The sequence below is a fragment of the Myotis brandtii genome, unplaced genomic scaffold (genome assembly GCF_000412655.1).
Source record: "Myotis brandtii unplaced genomic scaffold, ASM41265v1 scaffold46, whole genome shotgun sequence".
NCBI classification, from domain to species: domain Eukaryota; kingdom Metazoa; phylum Chordata; class Mammalia; order Chiroptera; family Vespertilionidae; genus Myotis; species Myotis brandtii.
Genome location: NW_005367587.1, coordinates 435,613 through 461,455, shown reverse-complemented (window position 1 = coordinate 461,455; position 25,843 = coordinate 435,613). Strand labels below are relative to the sequence as shown.

At 38.6% G+C, this 25,843-nt stretch overlaps 1 protein-coding gene across 12 annotated transcripts in view; it reads left to right on the top strand.

The window, feature by feature from the left end:
* ZBTB20 (zinc finger and BTB domain containing 20) overlaps positions 1-25,843 on the top strand; it is an 853,596-nt gene that overhangs the window by 518,085 nt on the left and 309,668 nt on the right. For 4 of the 12 annotated variants that reach the window (XM_014546965.1, XM_014546962.1, XM_014546961.1 and 1 more), the window contains exon 1: positions 5,158-5,520. The exons of 6 other annotated variants lie outside the window; for them this stretch is intronic. The gene's annotated coding sequence lies outside the window, so the exon portion shown is untranslated. Of the gene's footprint in view, positions 1-4,585; positions 4,764-5,157; positions 5,521-25,843 lie in introns of those variants that run through there. 2 more of the 12 variants (XM_014546963.1, XM_014546959.1) reach the window with 1 other exon arrangement.

The window sequence follows — 25,843 nt, the reverse complement described above, 5'->3', positions numbered from 1 at the left end:
ATTCTTTGGGAGTAAGGGAAAGTAAATATGATAAGCCATCTCTTTATGGAATGGATTAGCATTGGTACCATGTGCCTTATCTAGGTCTGACTGTTAGATGAACAAAAACTTGTGAGAATTTAATGCTAGACTGAAAGGTGAAATAAAAATATGATACTATATGCTATTTTTAATTATACATATGCTTCTAAGGACCAATTTTTAAATATTTTACTTAATGTCACAGACAGTTCTTGAAAATGTAAACTATAATAAAGTAAAAAACAAGTCTGCACTCAAAAGTAATTTATTGGTCTTTAAAATATGTTGCAAAGTAATAACCCTTTAATGCAAATGTGTAGATTATTAATGCTAAGGTAATAATGATACCCATTGTTTATTGATAACTCAGAAAGTCCTAGCACCTTACATTGGTTTATGGAATCCTTTTAGCAATAGAGGTGGACATTATTATTATTTCTGTTTTGAAAATTGGAAAACAGAGACTGGGGAGATTAAAGAACTGGCCTAATGTGATACCTGCAGCAAGTTTCTGAACTAGAATTTGAACCTAGATCTGCCTGGGAGCCCTGGTTCTTAACCATTGCACTCTGCTCCCAGAGTAACACCACTGAAGCAGATAGCAAGTAGCCTGGGCAAACAAAAACAACAACAACAATAACAAACAAAAAACACACACAGAATAATTATGTTGTTCTCATCAAAGATCCAGGACAGGAGACTTCGAAGAAGTCCTAGAGTGTACTAGTATAGCACACCCTGAGATATTTCTGATTCAGGCAGTCTATTACTTACATGTAACAAGATCCAGACAGATTGGGCGAACATTGGTGATCAAATCCCCAGAACCAAAGTGTTAACAGTGTATCAAAAACCCAGCAGCCTTTATTCCGAGCTGAATTGAAGGCAGATGAAATATTAACAGCAGTTATAGCAGCACAAAATGAAATATGAGATCCTGTATCAGAAATTATTAGTAACCTGTTAAAAGAAATGCTGAAAAATGGCAGTTACCAAATTAAAACTGAGAAACAGAGCTCAAATGGGAAATTTCAAAAAGTTTGGAGGAAAATAAATGACAGATTGTCCTCTTGGCTCTTATTACTATGCCATCCTAAATCCTACTTGGCAATACATGTGGAGGTGAAATAAGAGCTGCATCACTGCCAGTGCTGGCCCTCAAATTTGTAGTCCTAAGTGTTTGCGATGGTGTCTGGGATTGATTAGAAAAGTAGTTGGAATTTGGTAGCATTTAGCTTTTGAAGAGTCTAGAGACTCTTATTATGAAAGGCTTCCTCTCATTTGTGAATTGGCCCCTTTGCTCCACTTTTGGATGGCTGGCTTCCTCCATGCTGAGCTGCACTAAATGTTCTACATGGGAAAGCTATTCTCCTTAAACGCCTTCAAATTTAAAGCATCTATCTGGATGTGTTCATATTTATGACTCAAAATATCTAGCATCGAAAAAAGAAAGAGAGGTTACAAATACCAAATACCGGGTAGTAAATGAAGGAGATATTTTTCCATCGGGAACTGAGAGCAGAGAAATGACTGTAAGCAGAGTTGTTGAGTAGTTGATGCCAGAGAGAAAAAGGAAATGAGCTATAGAACCATAGAATCTCTGTGTTGGCAGAGACCGTGGAGTTCATGCAGTCCTACCCTATCATTTTTCAATGAAGACACTGAGACATAGGGAGTTAAGGGACTTGACTTGCCCTAGACACATAGTTGTTTACTGACAGTCAGGCCAAAAACATTTCCCAACTCCCAGTCTGGAACTCTGCAGTTCAGCATGCTACTGCCATCCTCTACTGAAAGTTAACACTGACCCAGCCTGGAACGCAGAAGAACTCAGCATAGATGGGGAGCAAGGAGAATGGTGAATTTTGAGATGGTAATCAGTCTGGGGAAAGAAGAGGGGAAACAGAGGATCCTCCTTTGTTGTGACTTGTTGGAAAAGCTTGTGCAGGACGTTTGTGTCAGTTTACTTCCCACAAAAAAATAGTAAAATATTTGGGTTGTAATTCCTCAGAGTTTATATCTGTGCATTCAGATTTTATTTGCTTAGTGAATTCTCTCTCATACAGGTTAGCTCCATGTAGATTGGTTTGTGGGGGGCATTGCTATGGATCCCTGTCATTTACATGCACTTAACCTCACTCCAGAGAACTTGTGGGGAGAATCTTCTTCACGGGACACTACTAATCCAGGGTTAGATGTAGGTTTGAGATGTAAGAACTATCTGCTATTAACACTTGTAGTGTATTAACTTCATGCAGAACTCGGGCCATATGTGTGGGGGCCTTTTAATCAGGCTCATGAATTAGGTAAAATAATTTTCTTTATTTGGAAGCACAGTCATTTGAAGTAAACCAGTGGCAAAGGGGATATAATAAGAGTGTCTCAGTAGGAGTCCTTGTGAAATAGCAATACAGTCTTTTAGACCAGTCAAATATTTTTCTGAATAGAGTAACCGGAAATGAGAGAATCAGACAGTATGATGGAAACTACAGATGGAATGCTGTGCATGGAAAGTGATTATATACAAGAGAGGGTTCAGGAGAGGGTAGGTGTGGATCTGGAAAGGAGGGGGTAACTGAAATCAGAGATCATGCTTGACCAGGTCTAGTAAAATATTCCCTGCCACAGTCACTGTTCCATGAAGAGATTGAGCCAAGAGGCCTGAATACACTCAGCTCAAGTTCAGAGCTGCCATTATTGTGGGAGGCATCAGGGAGAGCACATCCGGATTCGTGTTACACAGCAATCACTGTTGGGTGTCAGCATTCATCAGCCAGATGGTCAGACCCACAATTAATCAATTAGGCTGGGATGATCAGCTGGACTGTTTCCCCCTTTGGTGAAAAGCCCTCATCATGCGGTCAGGGCCAATAGCACTTTCATCCTGTTGCTTTTGGAGAAGCTTCTAAACATCCCTCTTCTTTTCTAGGCCTCTAGTTATAGGACTCTGGTAAGCTCCAAGCTGCTTTGACAACATAGATACCCCAAATCGAGATTGTAACAATAGATTTTTACCATCCTCTGTGTTTAAGTATGTTCAACCAATAGAAATAAGCTTTTGAAAGCAGCATTCTCTGAGGAATGTTACACAACTGATTTTACTAGTCTTTATATTGGCTCTACTCAGTTGGGTGGGACAACACTGGAAATGATTCGTTCACGGGGCACTTATGAGGATGATATGATAGTCAAATAAAAATGATAGTGATTTATTAAGTGTTCATCATGTGACTGATACTGCTGTAATAAGGACCAAACATCGGCCAAACATAGATTCAGCCCTTGTAATAATTCAATGAGTGCGATAATGTTCCATTTCAAAGAGAAGGAAACTGAGCCCAGAAAATTCATTAGCCCAAGGTTAAACGTTTATTAAAGATGTGTTAAGATGATTTAACACTCTCTAAAGTGCTAAACAAAATTTACTCTACGTTTTCTTACACCATGCATCTCTAAGGGATGGCCATTAGAAATATATGGTAGGTTCTTATTCCTTTCAAAGAATGTTAAAGAAATATTTTACTGGTGTTTCCCAACTCTGTTGATCTTGTTCTCTTTGCCATGCTATTCCTGCTGTGCACCATTTGACTTGGGATGGCTTTCTTCCTTATTTTGGGGCCATTACTGCTATTTGCTGTTAATTCTGTTTCCACTTCAGTCTCCTGGATACAGTTCCTCTAAGTTTGTTTCAGACACTAAGACTTTCCTGTATCAGTTGGCTTCTAAGGCAAGTTGCCTCCTCCCAAACAAAATGTTGGGTTACTGATTAATTGCTTACATTGAACCTTATTTTCCCTCTCCTCTTGCTATATCACTGTACTACTGCTCAGGAGAGGTGTTGGGAACTCCTCGTGGTGGGAAATATCGCTTCCTGATGGAGGTCTGTGCTGACCCCATTGAGTCAAAATGTGGGCACAGCATATTTCCTTAGTGTTTCATCGTTGAACTTATACCTTTCATTTTTCTCAGCTCTTCTCTACTCTCACTCAGTCTTTATTTGAGGAGTGCTTCTCTTTAACCATGTGTGACCTGTGTTCTGCAGGCTATTCAAGGACACTATTGTTCCAAATATACCTTTTTGAGATATTATGCTCTTACTTATTTTATGCAGTATGAGGCTTCTTTTTGATACTTTAACTGCAGCACTTTGCTTTTATTTGTTGGTTTCATTACTTCCCAAATCAAGAAAGAAATACCAAAATACTAGGATAGTATATAGGTAACCACCTGATTTCTCAAATCAAGCTCAGAGCACATGGAAGAAAAGGTGTTCCAGAAATCTTAATGAGCATCTTTTCTCCTCCAGGACTCTACCGGTGCCCTCTCTTTCTGACTGTGGTACTCTAATTTGTTCTGTCTGTGTTTGGTAGGCAGCTGTTTTGCATTTTTCCCTTGCTGCTCTCTTTTTCTACAATCCTACAGTCTTTACCCACTAGCTGATGAGGCTCTTTCATTGTGACCTGCAGTGTCTCCGCACATTGCAGAGCCGAGAGCACTGCCGTCCAGACGGCCTCTGCTTCAGTTCGCTCCTGACCTAAACCCCCCTGCTATTCCAGGCCTGGCCTCTCATGACCAGAGACTGCTGACTCATCCTGGCCTGTGCCAAGCTGTGCAGTCGCTTAGCGATGTGGACAGGAGTCGAAGGACTAGAATGAGATCACTGAACTCATTTCACTTGTTGCTTACGGTACAGTCCAGCATGAGCTGGAAATATAGGAACCTCAGCCTCCCGAGCAGAAAGAGTAAGTAGATTAAACACACCGCATCACCAAGTCCTCAACAAGCAGCAGTTGGGTGGAGGGTGGGGCTGGCTTTCTCATGGCTGGGGCTAGGGCATTGGGGTTCACCAGGAGTGTTCCTTTGTCCTCTCTTCTTCCTCTCCTCCAGAGTCAAACCCTCCCCCACCCCTCCCTGAACTTCCCTTCTGAAAATGTCCGGATGGCACAGCAATGATCTGGGCAGAAATGAAATTTTGCTAACAAGCAGCCTCCGCAAGAAATCCTGGAACAGTGACACTGTTGAAACTGCTTAGTTTAGTTTGTCTACTGGGAACGCACACGAACTTCCCAACAGAATTCAAGAGGATGAAAAAACCTTTTTTTGTTCTCCTTTTCTCCTTGATTCTCCTTTTTCTTTCTGTTTCGAGGGAGGTAGTTTCAGGAGACATGGCTGCATTCTGGTGTGGTGTAAAGTTTTCCGTCGGGAGACAATAATGTACATTCCTCTGGCAGGACGGAATGGTGTGTGTGTTTTTTTTTGTTTCTGTTGCTGTTGTTTATTTATAAGACATTTCCTCTCAGTTAGTGGAAGTTCGATCGTAAGAGGCTCCAGTGATTTTCCTTCCACCTCCCCTCCCTAATTTCTGTGCTTCAGCACTCTGGAACACTGTGAACTCGACAAGCTAATCAGAGCAGGGAGCTTAGCAGCCAGGCCTGGACACTCTCAAGAGACTGTGCTGATTCTCAGTCGGCACTCCTTGGATCAGGAACCACAGTCTTGGTGAGTGGTGAGGTTCCAGAATTTGATGTGTCAAGGATTCTATTCTTGGTGTCTCTGAGGCAGTCAGGAAATAACGGGTGTTTTTAAAAAGAGGGGGGGAAACACAATTCTTTTAAAAAGCTACCAAACAGTCCACCGTAATGGCGAAGATTTCAGTGTGCACAGCCGAGACCACTCTATACACAGTGGCAGAGTGTGTGCCAGGAGGACCCGCAGCATAGGTTTCATGCTGCCCACATGGATGTCAGCCTTGACATGCCTAGCACACATGCTGGTAGGAGGAGGAAGATAGGTGAGTGAGTGGGGAGGTTGGTCTTATTCGGGGTGGTAGGAGGGGGAAGTGAAAGTGGGATTCATCGTGCATTTGAAGTTTCTCTGTGCCAACTTTTCAGGCATCTCTATTCTGAACACTTACATTATGCTCAGAATACTTCTGAACTCAGCTAAGCAAGACAGAAAAGTGGATGCTTAGCAAAAGAATATTGTGAATACTGTTCTTTTAAAGATCTCTTTGCTAAAAACTGGTTGCTTTTCAATGTTAGGGAACCTCCCCCAACCCAACCTTTTGGAAAATATTATTTGTCACACCTTCTTCTTTATTCTTCTGCATTCATGGTATCGAACAGAAGGATGCAATGAGAATCCTTATTTGGTTTCAGGGAAATTTATCATCCTGACATAGGAAAACTAGATGACTGTCCTCACAGTATTAAACCCAAATATAGTATTGTCCTCAATACAAGAGACTCTGATTGAATGTGCTCTGGGACGTTGTCTAAGGAGTGGAATGGGGGTGGTTGCGTCCTGTCGAGTATGAGACTAACAGAGGAGTCAACAGACCTGCTTTTGGAGTCAATTTCAGCTGAAACGTGTGTGTCCTTTACCATCAGGTCTCGTTGCTCCTCCAGGGTCATTAGATCTTACAGTGTTTTCTTGTCTTCTTTTCAATTTCAAGAATCGGGCATGTTCCAAAATATTGAGTGGAAACAAACAAACAAACAAAAAACATGGTGGCCATAAAAGCATTTGGCTCTGTGGCAGCATCTGAACTGAATTGCTCTTTGGAGAGAGGGAGGAGCCTTTGATGTCCCCAATATGGTTCTCATAGGCTGAGACTTCCAAGAACCACAACCCAGCCTAAGGGGCACTTACTCGATGTTCTTAAATATTTGGAAAGAGATGCTATTTAATTGTTTTCGCTTTCCTTGCTATTAACACACTGCCAGTAGATTCCTCCTAAAAGTTGAAAATGCTTTAGCGATAGTTATTTTACATTTAACCAGATGTGTGCTGTGTATGTCTATTGTGTGTACTCTGTCCAAGCCGGTGGAGTCATCCAACGTATTACATTGGTACTTAGCTTTGGGATTTTGTCTGCTACTCTCGGCGATTCACATTCTTAACCATGTAACTCATGTGTGCTCATATATAACCGAGTCCCCTACAGAGACTGCCCCCTGCTGCAGCCTCATCAGGCTCTGTCAGTGACTCTCTGGAACAGAGTCCACTTCCTGTCACAATTCCTGTAGTTTAGAAGGCACACCAAACTCCTCAGGTGTCACTGTGACAGGAGGCAGTCTTCAAGTTTTATTAAGACCAATATGTGCTATAAGTTTAATGTATATAATTTGCCTATTTTGGTTAGGCACATTAGTTATGATCATACTATTTGTAAATATAATGTTTCTTGGGGGTTTGTCATTAGGTTTCTTGTTTGCTAAAGAAATAAGTTGAATTGGAAAATGATGATATAAAATTTTAGTTACGGTCTAAAAACATGTAAGTAGCTTTTAGCCCATTACTGCCAAGACATACACAGGAGGTTGTGTCTTCCTCAGTTAATACTCAGGTTGCACAGACTCCCAGAGAAATGTCGTTTAGTCTAGGGATGTCTATTAGGATTGCCTTAAGGGCAAGCTGGATTTTTAACACTTGGAAGACATTTTTTTTAAATATTCTATGTTTGTATATAAAATTTTGTCAGTGTTGTTAAGCAGAGAATAGGTAAACACAAATATCTAAGAAATGGCATTTAACAAAGATAACCTGCCAGAGAGATTTTCCTTATTGTTGCCAAGATCTGGAGCTCCACGTGGCTGTGGAAGAATCACATAGCTAAGCTAGTGTCTAAGAGTCAGAATTTGATCAGTATACCTCTAATAGAAAGGCAGGATAATGATGTATTTCATTCTGCTTAAATGGTTGTGTTAATAGTACCTATTTTTTTTCCAAAACCTGTCTTTAAACCTTTATAGTATACTATTCAGAATTCAGTATTCTAGTGCTCATTCTGAAATTTTTTATTTTATTTCATAAGATGCATGTTTTAAAATGTATATCTCCTTGCATGCACATTGGCTATAAGTACTTCCTATGTTATAGTCATTTAATGAGACAGTCATAATTAGACACAAATGACATTGCTAAATAACAGAATTATGATTGACCCAATAAGAAATTATTCTTTCTTATTTGTATACAAAAGATTTTTTATACTTATGTGATTCATTTAAAAAGATACATGTTTTAAAAGTTAAGAAAGGGTTGATTCATTGTATCATGTGATTGTGTATCTTTGTTATCTTATAAACTCATATGCACATTCATAATCATATACCTATATTCAAGATTAAAATATAACCAAATATTAGCTGGGCTTACTTTCTTTGAATTCAATGAAACATTTTTTTAAATTGATCATAAGTAAAGTATTGTTGACATTTTATCACACTTATAACAGAAATTTTACACAAATACTTATGAACAGTACCTGTAAAAGGTAAGATTTGTTTAGCTGGTAAGATTAGTAATTATTCTTTATCAAATATGCATGTTAGATGATAAATCTAAATTCTATTATGCACAACATAAAAGTATTAATTGCTATATGTATAAAGTAGTTTAAAATTAAATGGAAAGAAAATAAATTTCTATTATCTTAAAATTGAGAATGTATTTAGTGAATTCACTCTATATTGTAAGAATGAGTATATGCACAAATGACCCAGTTTATTCTAGTTTCTCATCTATTTAGTTATACTTGAAATACTTTGATGCTTTACTTACATATCAGCATCAGCAACTACAATTTTTCAGATACCTTTAAAGATACTGAGGCAAGTCACATCCTTGTCAAGTTCCATTTTTTCTCTGAACCTTTTCATAATAACCTGAATGAAGAGTGAATTTCCCCTTCTCCATTGATAGCATTTTAAAAATCTATAGCTTTCATTTATCACTTATGATATACAGCAAGATGTATTCACTGTCAATGTATTGGCATATGGACAGCCATGCAATCATTCATTCACTCACTCATCACCTGTTCATTGCTCTTCCATTCAGATTGAGGCAGTTTGACATTATTTGGGAAGGAGATAAATAAATATAAAATGCAGTACCTGTCCTCTAACCACTTATACCAATGGTTCTCAACCTTCCTAATTCCGCGACCCTTTAATACAGTTTCTCATGTTGTGGTGACCCCCAACCATAAAATTATTTTCGTTGCTACTTCATAACTGTAATCTTGCTACATTATGAACATAATTAAAGCATAGTGATTAATCACAAAAACAATATGTAATTATATATGTGTTTTCCGATGGTCTTAGGCAACCCCTGTGAAAGGGTCTTTCGACCCCCCAAAGGGGTCGCGACCCACAGGTTGGTGACCCACAGGTTGAGAACCGCTGACTTATACGTAGTTTCATACATGAAAAAAACCACTTCAAAGAATCTGCAGTGCTCTGGGACATCGGAGGAAAGGGCCTCTTTCACACCCTAAATGGTTTGCTGTTGACATGAAGCACAGCCAGGGAGTAACTTCATATACTACAAACCGACTGTAACAAACAAAACCAAAATACTGTGTAAGATATGCTTTAATAATATCTATTATCTGTGATCAATCAACTTGGCAATCCCCAAACTATATCAAATTCTATCTTCTATATGGGAGTCTTTTCTAGAGCTTCCAATATATATAAGTGAATTGTACTGGTTTCATTTTCATCTTTTTATTTTTCCTGCTTATCCTCCAGTACACTAAATTTCTAGAGGTAAGAGCCAGAGGGAGAAAGAGAAGTGATTCACATAATGGATAATTAACCCTTAAACAATGGAAAGTTAACTCTCTACAGACATGCCAAAAACCAAAGTGTTTTGTTGTTGAATTTGTTCTCCTTTGGGTGTTAACACATAGAGGACATCTCCATTAGCACTGACTTGGCACCAAACAGCCTGTGCATCATCAAGCTATGAATGCTATGCTCACCTTCCAGTTCATTCTGGCAGGATTTATAGTATGACATCCTCTTGGGTAGTCACATACAATCCACTGTGAGGGGTAAAATTGTATGAGTGCCTAATCCACTTTTGAAAAGGATCTGTTTTATGAAAAGGACCTAATAAGGAAAGACACACATTGTAATAAAAAGTATTAGCACCTTGAACCTCCTGTTAATTGCCTTCCTAGTCAAGAGGAATCAAAACAGTGTAGTAAATGTTAGAGGTTCATACTGAACCTAGTGCAAAGGATCGTTTTTACCTTTTAATAGTGGATTGAAAAGAGTAGCAAACATTAGGCTACCCATGTAGCTTTAATTTGGGCTCCTAACCTTCCTGGGACTCAGCTACTTCATTTGTCTAATGAAGATAATAGTACCCATTCTACTTATTTTCCAGCATTGTTATGAGGATCGGATTACAAAGACTGTCTCTTCATTGCATTCATTAAACATGGATTTAACATTAATTCATTCATTCACTAATTTATTTATTAATTTGAGAACATTTTTGAACCCATACTCTGTGTCAGGTATAATTCTAGAAGCTAAAGACTGATTCATTTAATAACAAATATTTATTGAGGAACACATACTATGCACCTAACACTTTTCCAAGATCTGGGATACTACAGTAAACAAAACAAAGAAGTCTCCAATCTCATAATGCTTACTTATTTTTTAGGCAGGGGAGAAAGATGGCAAACAAGTACATATGTAAAATATTATATAGCATGTAACACAGTGACCAGTGTTATAGAGAAAAGTGAAAGAGGAAAAAGAGAGAAAGATTGAGAGAGTGTGTCTATGTTTGTTAAGGGCAAAGTTGCGATTTTAAGTTGGATGGAGCTGGAATGCCTCAATGAAGGTACAACATTTGAGAAAGGTGGAGAACCGAGTTTTGCGGATATCTAGGCCAAAGCATTTTTGGTAGTGGAACCACCAATGCAAAGTCCCTGGACAATACTGTATGTGGCAAGTTTGAATGTAACAGGGTAGTGTGTGTGGCAGGATCAGAGTGAGATGGTAGACATGAGGTAGGCAGGGTCATGGGGCCTAAGCACTTGGCCTTGATATGCTGTTGTGAAGGTTTTGGCTTTTCCATTGACAATACAAAATGAATACTACCGGGCCTCTAACTACTCACTCGGGAAGAGACAGCTAGGGAAATAAGTCTGTATAATGCCCTATGCTAAGTATTATAATTGAAGGATGTTTAAGGAACCCCAGAAGCACAAAATAGTGAGTGTTTAGCTGAATGTACTTCTGAGTGGAGGGTCAGGGAAAACTTGAGAGAAGAGCTTATAAACCCATGCTGGGCCTTGAAGGATTTCCCTGGATAGTCAAAAAGAGGAAGAGCATTCAGTAAGCAGACCAGCAGAGGTGAAGCACTTAAATAGGAAATGGCATGGCCAAGTTGGGGACCAGTATCACTGATGTTTAGTAGATGAGTTGGGAGAAATGATGCTGTAGATGTAGGCAGGCAACAATCATGTTGACCCATGATTTCCATGCAAAGAAGTTTTAGCTTCATCTTGCGGCATTTGGGGAGCCATTGAAAGATTTTAAGTAGAGAAGGTTAATTATCAAATTGTGTGATAGAAGATCACCCTGGCGGAAAGGTGGAGGGTAGATTGGAGGGCTGGGAGAATTGAGACAGGAAAATGAATTAGAAGGCAACTGAAATTGTTCAGACAGGAAACAATGAAGCCCTGAACTAGGACAATAACTGTGGGAACAGAAAGGAGGAGACACATTCAAGAGATAAGAAGCAGAATGGACACAATTTAATAACCTTTGGGCTGGGCATCAAGAGAAGAATGAATTTTGGATTGTTCCCAGCATTCTGCCTTATACAGCTAAACCAGAAAAATTATGAGGAGGAGAAGGAGGTTTGTAGGCTCAGGAAAGATGATAAATTTGCTTTTGAATGTGTTGATTTTGAGATGTTGGGGGGAAATTCAGACTGACATCTGGTAGGCTGTTGGATTTGGTCAGGAAAGCTGGAGATAAGTTTGGCAGTCATCTGAATTAACAGCATCATGGTAATAGTTAAAATTGTGTTGTGTACTTTTCTCAAGGAAAATATGTGGACAAAAAGCAAAAGGGTATATCCCATGATGATGCAGAGAGGAAGAGGAGCCTTAGAGAAGATTATTATGAGCAACTAATACATCCCAGTACTTCTGCTAGGTGGAGGTGGACCAAGATGACTGGCACTCAGATGCTGCCCTGGCAGTTTGTACAAACATAAGAGATTATTGTTACTGTCACCACCAACTGTGGGACAGTACTAATAGAGGAAATGCTCAAACATAGCCAGAAAGTCTTACAGAATATTTTATTAGCATCAAGGGATATTATTATAATGGCAGAATCCTAGAAAGTTTGCTGCATGCATATTGCTGTACAGTTCTTTTCTGATTCCTCTAATACTTGAGTGTGTGTGTTCCAGTGTTAGCATGGGTTCAAGCTATTGGCAAAACAAGCCAGGTGTAAATTATGGTAGAATTGAAATCGATAGCGCTTTGAAGCACTGGAGTGCCCAGTTCACATCAGGGCGTGCGTCTGTGTTCACTGAAACATGGCTATCAAGTGCACCCCAAGTCATTAGATGTGTTATCCAGTGAATAACAGCATAATTATATTTTAGCAGAGCAGCCTTATGATAAATTCCCCTTTAGTGAAACTCCATATACAGAGCAATTTCTCCCGTCCGTGTACATTGCATGGCAAAGAAAGGATATCCTGCTGTGTATCAGAAGGCTGTAATTTCATTTAGGGGTTCTATTGACATCGTAAACGGCAAGAGCAGAGCTCAAGTGGCTATTTAAGTCATAGGAACTTCAAGCTAAAATTACTGCCTGGTCCTAATCGCCACCTCCAGGGGACTCCTGCCTATACATACATGCTTTATGTTTCTATCTTTGTGTCTATAAATACTCGGTCACTTCAGAGGCTGAGGTGATAAGCTGTTCTAAAATATGACAGGTATCTGTCACCTTTGCAGCTGGTACAGGCTTACGGATAAAAGCAGTTTTATTATTTACTGAAGGTCAAATGCTAAAAGGGGCTAGCCTCTCCTGACAAGTTCAGGGTATAGGAGTTCCTGTTTCTCTCCTTGAAGAATTCTGTACTCAGTTTAAGGTCAGGGTCTTCCAACATGTTGAGGCTAGAAGAGTGGGGAGTTTAGACTTACCTGTACAGCAGGCCTTCCAGCCTATGAGTCCTTGCCCAACTCTTTCCCCTCTTTGCCTTGACCCAGCTCACTTGTGAAAACAACAGTACAGGGTAGTCATAGCATCCAGTAAGGTCCAGGTTATACAGGGCCCCACACAAGTCACTTCCTAGAAGTCTGAAGGGGACATTCTGTCTTGAGATATAGTCACGCTGAAAATCGGAAGCCATAATAATTGACCTGAATCTTTATACTCTTAGGAAAATAAATGTATATAAAATTGCAAATTCTTAAATAGTAGTTATTAGGTGATACTTTGGAATTGACTCCAGGAGACCAACAAGGAAAGACTCAAGGCTAAGTACATTTCCCCTTGGTTTTAAATGAAAATTTCATGTTCATGCCGCTATGTTAACAATCAACTTTGTTAATAAAATTGGACACTAGAGTCCAAACTTTTTCAGTCGCTATGGTGCTGATGTTTTATTTGGTCACTCTTTCCTGGGCTTGGGAGTCATCTGTGTTCAGAGAATCACAGTAGTAATAGAATTTATGGTTTCTCATATGGTAAATGTTTTATAATCATCGTATTAACCCTTATTCACTCTGTAGAGAAATGGAAAATGGAGAGATAGAGAGCAGAACCCACATTTAGTGGCTGGCTGAGACTAAAATTTTACTTTCCATATTACCCTGTCTGTTGTTCTACTGCTTCATAACAATATTTCTTTATTGCTTAAATAGTATAATTAAAATGTTGAGTATAATTAAAAAGAGCCAAATCTCTCATCTGTTACCATGATGCTTTTATTATCTGCTGAACAACATAACATGACATTGTCACATATCTGAGAAGGGCTACTGCTCCAGTAAGAGTAGCCTGAAATAATTTCTATCCCTGGGGACGTAAAAAGGAAGATATTATTTAGATATAGGTAAACTTCTACAACTCTCTCATTGTTCTCCTGGATTTAGGCAGTGTAGCAGAGTGATTAAGTATGCAGACTGCCTGGGTTCTACAACTTACAAGCTGTATGACCTTGGGAATGCTTTAATTTTTACTGCCTCAGTTTCTTAATCTATAAAATGGGGGTGGTGCCTTCATCATAAAATTACTGTGGGGAATAAATAATCTAATAAAGGTAAAGTATTTAAACTAAAACCTGGGATATAGTGAGCTACAATAAACATTAACTCTTGTTATAATCATCATTAGTATCCTCATGCTCAGTTTTTTTGTTTGTTTTTCAATATATTTTATTGATTTCAGAGATAAAGCAAGAGAGAGAGAGAGAAACATCAATGATGAGAGAGAATTATTGATTGGCTGCCTCCTGCACGCCCCCTACTGGGGAATGAGCCCCCACCTGGGCATGTGCCCTTGACCAGAATCAAACCCAGGACCCTTTGGTCTGCAGGCTGAAGCTCTATCCACTGAGCCAAACTGGCTAAGGCTTGTGCTCAGTTTTTACTATGCTGTAGGGTCATGGTTAATACCTGTTAGGACACAACCTACACACATGCAGATATGCATTCACACACACACACACACACACACACACACACACACATACATACACACACCCTCCCGCATTCACCTAGGAATGCTTGCTGCCCCAGCTGTGGGCATAAACTTCACCAACATGTTGATCTGAATGTCTTTGTAGGCAGAGAACACATGAGGAATCCATGTTTTGGCTGAGGTGGTCTTTGTACTGAGTTCTGCCTTAACACTGGTTTCAAGTACTTGATGCAGAATTACTCAGTTGCTGGACCATTGTTCTTAATGTTCTTAATGCTGACGTCATTGTCCTCCTAGGCCATTGTATTCACTATCCCTAGTTATTATTCCCAGTCTTTCAATCCAAACTCTCCTAGTTATTTTTGTCTTCTTTGACAAAATTTGAAACTCTGAGTACTAATATCCTCCTATCTGCTTCATCTTTTCCTTCATGAAACCATGACACCATCCTTACAGCTGTGTTATTTATGTCTCTGCTGATGCCTTTTCCCATTTGAAATTTGTGAACTTTAATCTCAACAAGTGATTCATTACCCATTTGCATTTTAATCTGTTGCCCTTGGTTATAACCTTGATTTTGATCTCCATATCACCTTATACAAACTTTTCTACACTTATTATATTTTGGAAAAAATGTGCTTATATAAATAATAAGTAAGTGAAAGCTGATATCAAACCCTATCTGCAAAAAACAGCATTCAGCAACCTGGGCATACTATATGTCATATTACTTATTATGCCTCCCACAATGTCATTAAATTAGCTGCTTGATGAATATGAGCTCATATATCCTGAACTTAGTCTCTGTTGCCCTATACCTGCTCTAACTGAAGGCTGATGCTAACAACAGTCAAAGCTCAATTATTATAAAATTTAATTGGGCACTGTTGGCTTATATAGAGTGTGTCTAATAGTAAATATCACACATAAAAGGTAGAGGAACTAACAGCAAAATGCAGCACTGTTTTTGCAGCCAGTAAAGACCACTGATCATTACATGTTGATGTATTTATTGTGTTTCCATTATTGTCTCTATTTTTTTACTATTATAAAAAAGGAAAAATATTTTTAAAAAGAGGAAAATATACAATTTAAATTTAGAAACAGGTATGAGCTAATCTTAATTAGTATCTATCATAATAGTTAACAGAGACACAATACCTGCTTACAGGGAGCTTCTGGTTTATATAATCTTATTGTGGAGATTTCTATTTAAATACTAAGACTAGTTAGATAGAAATTATTATTCTATTATTATGCACCAAAATGAGCAGTAAAGAAAGGCGGTGAGTGCTGCAGAAATTCTCATCAGGATGACCTCTAGTGGTACATGGATGGCTTGAGAATAGAGGGAGAACTTTAGCTGTAGATGTAAAAGCTGAGTGTTGGAGGATGAAGAAAAAATGGTCTTTTGGAGAGAAAGGGACATGGAATATGGTGGTGTCAGAAACCAGGGAAGGAGGGAGAAGGTATAAAAATTTCAACCTAGAAGAAGGCAAGGTGGTGGGGATGCAAGTAATGAAATTAGAGATGAGATACATGTGAAGATTAGGATATGAATTGGGAAAGGTCAGGTGGAATCCAGAATTTATTTTTTCAGTGATGAGAACAATGGCTGTCATAGAATTAGAACTCAATAAGGGTTTGCTAAATAATGGAAACATTTTAGAGATGCAAAGAAAACTAATAAAAACTGTGTTTTAGGAGTAGCCTGGCTATAGTGCTCAGGGTGGATTTAGGGGATTGAGACTAGTCTGATGCCAGCTGGGCGGCAATTGCAGTCCTGCAGATGTGGAGCACTCAAAACTAAAATACAATGATAACTGTGGAGATTTTTTTTAAAAAGGATATTTAAAACACGCATATGAACAGCACTCTCCATTTCTCTTCCCTACCAACCATAACCCCAGTCCCTCCTAATCATAACTTGAACTGGAAAATATCTCCTAAATGTGGGATCCTCTTTGTCTTTTGATTGATTTTAGCAAAGGCTATTACTGCTTAGAGGGTAGGGGCAGGTTGGGAAGTGGGCACTAAGGCTCACTCAAGCCTCCAAACAGTGAGGGCTTTATTATAGTATATTCCTGAACAACATAATAATTTGCTCTCAAAGTTTCAAACTTGAGAGTAAACTCAGGGGACACACAGCCTCCTCTGCATTCCCATTTATGAGTTCCTGATATTCAGGCCTCTGGGAACTTCATATGACATGGAGTACTGATCAGCTCAGGGGGATTTGGGACTCATTCTGGGTTCTTAACTTTTAAGTTCCTTTTTTTTTAATTGACTTTTTATTTTAGAATACTTTAGAAAATAAATATTTATAGAAAATCTGCAAAGATAACACAGTTTCCATATACCCCTCACCCAGATCCTCCTGTTGATAACATCTTACATTACTATGCTACATCTGTCATAGCTAAGGACTCAACATTGGTAAGCACTTTAATATTAAGTAGACTTCACACTTCATTCAGATTTTACTAGTTCCCTCCCCACCAGTGTCTTTTTCTGTCCTAGGATCCCATCCACGAATACATTACATTTAGTTGCCCGTCTCTCTAGGCTTCTCTGGTCTGTGTCAGTTTCACAGATGTTCCTTGTTTTTCACAACCTTGAAAAATTGAGGCGTACTGATCAGGTATCTTGTAGAATATCCCTCAATCTGGGTTTGTCTGATGTTTTTTCTCATAGCCTGGGCTTATGTTTTGTTGTTGTTTGTTTGTTTTTAAAAAATCTTTAATGTTGAAAGTATTACATATGTCCCCCTTTCCCCCCATTGACCTCTCCCAGACTCCCGCACCCCCAGGCCTTCACCATTTTATTGTCTGTGTCCATGGGTTATACATATATACATACAAGTTCATTGGTTGATCTCTTCCCACCAATCCACCCCGCCCTGCCTTCCCTCTGAGGTTTGTCCATCTGTTCGATGCTTCTTTGTCTCTGGATCTATTTTTATTCATCAGTTTATGTTGTTCATTAGATTCCACATATGAGTGAGATCATGTGATTGGACTTATGGGTTTTGGGGGGAAGACCACAGAGGTGAAGTGCTATTCTCACTATATTATATCAAAACTACCATTAAAATTTTAAAGCTCAATATTTCATTCTCCCTTTGGTTGTATTCTTAATTCTCACTGACTCCTGAAATAGCAATAGAACCCTTCTCCTACATTTTCTCCATTCCTTCCTAGTTCAGCAGATCCGCACCAAAAGGAAACTGCCAGAGAGACTCTATGCTCACAGATATTTCAATGCCATCTCAAGCTCTTTCTCTACCCCTGAGACAGTCTCAGAAATCCCAAGAGTATTGTGGGACTTGGTCATGAGAAACAATGCTCATCACCTTGTCTTTTGCCGTGTGCCTAGTTCACCTATTCTTATCATGCTTCTAGTTGGTCTTTCTTTGGACAGTTCTGACATTTCTTGAAAGGTAACAAAGTGCCAGTATATCATGTCTATATTCAGCTTCCTGTTGACTAAGCATTATGTGTACACATCTTAAGGCAAGTGCCCCATTTTATATTGTGGTTACTTGAATGGATGCCTTTTATTGCCTACTCAAAGCTCCTTCTAGATTTGGACCATGCCCTACTTTTCTCTTTATCTCTGGATTCAGTATCAGATATGCCCCACAGTAGACCACAATACATATTTTTGGACTTTCCTGATTTGATGAGTTTTGAAAAGGAACAACCCTCCTTGAGTATTCCATCCCAAGATCTGAGCCTTTAATGTGGAAAATACCTTCTAAGTGCCTCCCCAGCTAGTCAATCCCGGGTACATACTAGCCTAATTTTCCCCAGCAGTTGGCATAGGGAATGTGAAATTGATGGCTCTGCTTGTCAAATCTGTATGTCTGCACAGTGTAGAGTAGCACCATTTAGAGGAAGGGTGTTTGGAAAATTAAACAAGGACTGTCTGAATAGGAGACCTGTCGGCCTGCAATGGAATGACAGGTTTCTGCCCACAAACTGGGGTTAAGACCTGCATATTGATGCTTCTTTTCACTCATTTGTGAGTAATGGGTCTCACCCCATTAGTGGGTGAATGTGTTACACACTGGAAGCTGTTAGGCATTCTCTGCAGGTCTGTATGAGGGAGCTGTAGATACACATAAATATGCACTTGCAGACAGATCTCTGTATTTATCTGCCTGTCAGTGCAAGCAGACAGGGCACAGCTCTTTGATGGACAAGAACTACAGGTCGAAGCCATGCTGGTACTGCTGCTGCTGCTGGGATTGCTGAGGCTTTATCGTCTGAGTCCCAAAGGAGGCTAGGGGCAGCTTGTTAGTGGTCGTTCCAGCCTAACCTGGAAGGCTAGCTCTGGTCACTGACATAGTTAAAGAGAGTTTGCAAATGTGGACTGCAAATGCTATGGCCAGTGAGATGGACACTTAAAACCATGGTTACCTACCATCTGTAATCTTTCAGGTATGTCTCGAGAGTCCATACCTCTCTGCTATCTCTAGGCACCGTCCCTAGTGCTGTTCTGAGGCTGTCTGACCCTCCTGGATTCTGCCTGCCAGGCATGCTTCCTGCTGCAGGATGGACTCCTCAGTGTCTCTCAGCCTCTACTCCACCTAAGAGACACATTCTCTACCAGCAGGAAAAAATTATTGTTCCTCAGTCTTCTAAGGGAAATAGCCTACGAAATTAGGTGCTTATTTTTGCAGCAGTTAAACAACTATATATATATCATTGACCTTGAACTTTATCATCTCAATATGCAGTATGCCTTGTGAGGAAAAAGATCTCCCCCCCCCCAAGTTAAAACATACTAGTGATGGCAAACTTAATTTGTGATTACTTTGTAGGGGGGTGGGCAAAAGTAGGTTAGTAATAATAATACATAATTAATGAATAAATAACTGTACTCACAACTGTAAACCTACTTTTGCCCACCCCTGTATATAACTGAGGAAAACAAGCAGAGGAAACTTGTGTTTTTAATCTAGCCCCATTTAACAGTTTAATTTGATAGTGGGAATTAATTGTACAATGCTTAATATAACTATAGTACAACCATAATTAACAGACATTCTTTACAGTTATGGCCCCTCCCGCTCATGCTTAGAAGAGGGCATGGACCATTCTTTCCCCCTAACTTAATTTCTCTCAAGACCGTAGAATTATTGCAAAAATGTTACAGTAGTATTTTTGTTTTCTGGTTGGTTTGTGTAGTATCCATTGAATAAAACGTGACTACAAGACACTAGATGGTGGTCTAGAAGGAACTCCTACCATTTGCAGCAGCATGGATGGACCTGGAGAGCATTATGCTAAGTGAAATAAGTCAGTTGGAGAAAGATAAATATCACATGATCTCACTCATTTGTGGAATATAATGAACAACATAAACTGATGAACAAAAACAGATCCAGAGACAGAGAAGCATAGACCAGACCGTCAAACCTTAGCGGGAAGGCACATATGTAATACCTTAATCAATAAAGAAAATAAAAATAAAAATAAGACACTAGGTGAACTCATTTTAGACAGTGTTTCCTGGTTGTGCCTTTCTAAAAGGTGAGTGACAGCGTGGCAAGTTTTGTCTCAGACAGAATTTAGAAGGAAAGTGACTGACTTATCAAAGAAAGGTGGGCTGATGTGAAACGGCTTATTTTTATGTGTCAAAAGGTTTAAGGGAGAGGGGGGACTGGGCTCAAATACAGAGGTTTTTTGTTTTTTTTCCCCTACTGATTTTTGTGTGGAATGCGTTCTTCTTATTATTAATATCTCTGGGATGCAACAAAGGCAGACTGGTTTTTCTAAAGATCACCACCATCAGGATATAAATTAGTAATTTGATCAACCAGATTGACAGACAAAATAAATGTTTAAAAAAAGAAATCCTGTATTCAGTTAATGTTTTAGTTAATATTGACTAAGCACAGGCTTTAAAAAAAATAAATTAGGCATTGATACTTGTAAAGTATAAGTAGATGCTTCAGTGGGAGAGAGCTAGGTGAGAACCCCATTTGACTTTTTGCTATTGCTAAAAGCTTTAAAATTCAATAAATGTATCTAAAATTATTTTAAAGAAAACACTAGGTCATGTGTTCATATACGAGTATGTGCCTACTTAAAAGGCACAGCAGTAAAAAAAAAAAAAAAAAAAAAAAAAAAAAAAAAGAAAGAAAAAGGCACAACAGAGACATTGAAATGGGACAATTCATTAAGAATGAACAGTTTTTTAGATGCTGTGGCAAGGGTTTCTGTGTTACCTAATCCTATGAATCAACATGTGAAGAATGCATATTTCTGAACCCCACATAGTCCTAGAGAATCAGAAACTTCCATGGGGCAACCTTGGCATTTGTATCTGAAACAAGATATAAATGCCATATATTATGATCAGGGAAGCTTGGGAAACTGCTCTACAAGATTTTTTAGAGCACGTTGAAGAGGGAGAATGATGTATTATTTCATATAAAGGGGAATATATATATACACACACATACATCACATACACACACACACACACACACACACACAGACCCTTTAATACAGTTCCTCATGTTGTGGTGACCCCCAACCATAAAATTATTTTCGTTGCTACTTCATAACTGTAATTTTGCTACTGTTATGAATCGTAATGTAAATATCTGATATGTAGGATGTATTTTCATTGTTACAAATTGAACATAATTAAAGCATAGTGATTAATCACAAAAACAATATGTAATTATATATGAGTTTTCTGATGGTCTTAGGCGACCCCTGTGAAAGGGTCGTTCGACCCCCAAAGGGGTCGCGACCCACAGGTTGAGAACCACTGTCCTATGCTCTTCCCTGTCATTCAGAGGCATTTAAAATGAGTAGGAGTTTTTCTCTAGGCCAATGTTGTTGTTTTTAAGCATCTTATAACTCTCCTTGTCCCTCCATATCAGTGACCTTCAGATTTTGTATCCCCCTCTTTCTCATTCCTCGCACCCACCTAATAAATGGTCATCACGTGAAAGTCCCTAGATTAGGAATTTGGAGCTTGAGTTCTAGTTCTGGCTGGAACTTCGAGCTAATGACCTTAGACCTTCTTATCACTTTAGTTTTACATCAGAAACCCCAGGGAGGTTACACAGAATGTCATTTTGTGAGCCGTACCAGTTCCACATGGTTACAAAGATTAACTATCTTCTCCAGACTTATTTGGGGATCATAACCATATAAGATTTTTGTGCTTGATTGGAATGTAAGTTCAGGTTTAGACATGTCTGTAAGTATTATTTATAGACTTATACTTATCTCCAAAACCAAGTTGAGTTACAATTTAATCTAAGATAAACTGCGGAAAATATATTTTCTGCTACTTTTAAAAGCATCTTCCAAGGAAATTATTGACCAGGGATTTCCTATTGACAGCCGCCACATGATGGATACTGATTCATAAAAAGAGTAGGGGAATAAATGAATGAATGGACTACCTGGTAGCTGCTCTAGGTGCTAACACCTTCAGGTCCATGGAGGCAAGGAGAATTACACTCTTCCAATAAAGTATGGGGACTGGCAGTGAAAATAATTTTTTTAAATACATTTAAATGGGCTGTGGCTTGGGGTTGCTACAAAGCTATATGGAAAGTACTTGACTGGGCACAAGAATAAAAAGAAAGTGCCACTGCCATTTCAAATGGAGGATAGAGAGATGCAGTTGTAGAGGTTCATGTTTCCTAAAGCCCCTTGTCAGCTCAGCATGGCCTCCGTGTGAATCCACATGCAACAGTTGCCTGTGCACCCTTTCACACTTCAGGGAGGCCTGGGTTTCCTTTTCCTTCTCCATTTTAGCAATGGGCAGCCTGCAACCTTTTGATTAAGCTAACTTTGTACTTTACATGACTGAACTCAGTGATGCCGAACATCCTTGAGGAAGTTGACATTTGTGTACTTTGAAACAAAAAAAAAAGAAAAGTGAATCCCAACTGCTTCCTCCTGCCCTTTTGATTAAGGGAAGGGTAAGTCAGCAGGAGAGGTGCTGCTTTTAACAAGCAGGGGTATGCAGAACTGATTGGTATCTTTCTTTGAAAAAATGTAGGAAAGATTGATGTTAAACAACACTAATCAGAGTTGATTACAGGGACTGAATGAATTCATTGATGGGAAAGAGCCATGGTTCCAGAGGCAACAAAACAGATTAGGTAACAGTCAGGGAAACAGTGTTTGGAATAGTTCTGCTCATCTCTGCAACCAGGAAGAAGTGTCCCAGGCCTTTCACCACTTCTTGGTACAGACCTGACTGTCTGCTCAGTGCTCTGCAGGCAGAGCTCTTCTTCAGCTTTGCCTGGCTGACCCTTTCTCTTCATTGAGGCCTCAGCTTCCCTTGATCACCTTATCTAAACTAGTACTTCCTTCACCACCTGGGAGGTCCCTACCCACTTCTGAAATCTCATTTCCTGCTGTTCCAATGTCACCCACAGTTCTGTCTGAACCACCTGCAGTTTCCTCAGTGGACTAGACTATGCCTTGCTCTGTGATATTTGTGTGTGTGTGTTACCTCTACCTGATGTCCCTTTCTATCCTATTTAGTCTTTGCCTGACCTACTCCTCCCAGCATTCAAATTTCAGCTCAAGCATCATCTCCTCTAAACTTTTATATAAATTTCTCATTAAAACCCATTCCTCTGTTTTCTAATGATACTAAAATACCCAGAATGTATTGGGTGTTTAATTAAGAAAGAATCTATATTAATTAATCAGCACTCCTTTTCTACCTCCATGTTCTAAAATAATTGCCTCAAACAAATAACAGAACCCAGAGGAAGAAATTCTTACACAGAATGGGTAACTCATTGGTTATCTGTTTACCAAAAAAATAATGGGACAAAGGAAATGGCAAGTCATATTTAGGAGCTTCTATGACTGCTCTTTTCTGTGACTTCTAGGTTGTTCCAGTGAATACCTGACTATAAATATGAGGAAAGCTTGGAGGAACAGTTTCTTGGACTGATGCTATAATTTCTGACCAGTGTATGAATGTGTTGCTTATCTTACAAAAATTAGGCTACTGCCATCTAATTTATTATTAAATAAAATAAGGCTTCTACTTTAGGAACCCTCAAGTACTCAACATACATCATCAGCTTAATGCTGTCTTCTTCTGCCTAATGCTAATAATCATATGCATACTGAATACATCACCTGAGCACTTTAAAATCCTGATACATATTACCTAGTAAGTGACTATATTATACTTATTATTTTTAATAATCTCATATATTTACACTCTTAGAGAAGTATGTTTTCTTCTTCTTATGTAGCAATAAGTAGATAACCGGATCTTCTCCAACCAACACATGGAAAGTAGAACATACGTGAAATAACCCTAGGCTTTTAAATTAGATTTGTCCCAATTAGTTCATAGTTGTAACATTCTAATGCCATTTTAGATTTTACTAGTAACACCATTGGGCTTAGAAAGGGCCAGTTGTTTAATAACATCATAAGAATGCTGCCATGCTAGGGAGGGAGGAACCTGAGGCATTTTATGGTCCAAGGTGACGGAGTCTCAGGGATGCCAAATATTGGCCACATTTGCCCAAATGTTGGCTGTTAGTGGCTAAAAGATAGAGAACTTGGGAAGCATTTTATTATTGCCATGACACTTTCACTTTCACTCTTATATGAGATCATTATTGAGTTAGTCAATCTTGCATTTTTCAATGTAGTTCTCAATCTTGCATTCTCCATGCATATCGTGGGGATCTTTCCATATCAGTACATAGAGAACTACCGCAATCATTTATCCAATTCCACACTATTTCATTATGTACATGTATCATAGTTCATCCTACCTGTCCCTATTTATAAACAATTATTATTTCCAACAACATTCCCCAGTGAACCACCTTGTATATAAATAATTTCAAAGATCTGCAGGCTTTCTGGAGGATAAATCCTGATAAGTAAATTTTGGTCAAATGGTTTTATGCATCTTAAATTTTGCCAAATAGATCTCAACAGGAGTTCTATTACTGAACAGTCCTATTATCAATATACAGAAGTGCCTCTTTACCCCTAGCCTGAACAAAATAGTGGTTTTGTAGACTTTGGATTTCTGCCAAATGCATAAGTATAAAAGGGTATCTCCCTGTATTTTAAATAGGTATCTTTTGATATGTATGATTTTGGTGTTTATTTTTTCTATAAGGTATTTGTTTATCTACTTTTCTATCGGTTTCTTGCTCTTTTCCATTGTTTCTTGCGATTTATACATTAAGGAGATAATCCATTTATCTCCATGTGTTGCCAATGTTTTTTCCAGTTTTTCATTTTTAAAATTATTTTCCTTACGTTGTATATATATATTTGCCATACAGAAGTTTTTTTTAAAAAATATAATCCAATTTACCTGTCTTTTTATATGATGGCTTCTGAATATTGAGTCATAGGTAGAAAGTTTCCCATGCCAAGATTATGAAAGAATTTCCAAGTTTTTTCTTTTAGCACTTTAATAATTTAGATTTTTATATTGAAAAATATGATCCATTGAATGAGGTTTTTAATCCAGAAGATATTTTCAGGATAAAGGAGGATCTGACAGAAGGGAAGCCATAATGTTCCCAGAGCTTGATGAGCAGTGGCTGACCTACCATCATTTGCATGGTATACTAAATCTCATTCCTCTCTGCCAGTAGGATGCAATACAATTATGATGAAAACAGAGAATATGGATTTCAAAGTGAAAATTAAGAAATACCCATGTTTAGCTTTTGAAGGTGTTTACCTTTCTGCTTTCTTTATTGCTGTTTGTTAGTTTGTTTTTGTTCGTTTCTTTGTTTCTGTGAGAAAGCTGTGTGCTAGCAGAGTTCATAAGCTAATTGCAGTATTTATTGGTTTAAATTCTAGTAGCCTGTGCAGTTCAGCTCTAAAATCTCATTAACAGTGCATAGAAACCAGCCCTTGGAGTCAGAAACCCCAAATTCATCTGCTGTACCCCCAGAACATCTCTATACAATGGAAGGAATGAGACCACTATTTCCATAAGTAAGAAAGCAATAGAAACATGTTTAAAAGTGCTTTGAGTTCCATAGAAAATTAGTTCATGAAGTTACTAGCTAAAGATATTTTTGAATTATATGCTACATGAATTTTTGGAGGGAGCTTTTATGTAGAAAGCTTGCCCCCCCACTCTAGTTCATATTTGCTTACCCTCTTCAATAGTTTGCTTTCATTGTCAAAAGTGGTCTTTCAACAAGTATTTGATCTAGATACTGAGGTTACAACAGTGAACAAAACAGACACCTACATAAAAAACTCTTCAAAGAGCTAATATTTGGAGGGGAAGGACAGAAAATAAATAAATACACATAAAATATTAAGCATGTCAGAAGTCAGT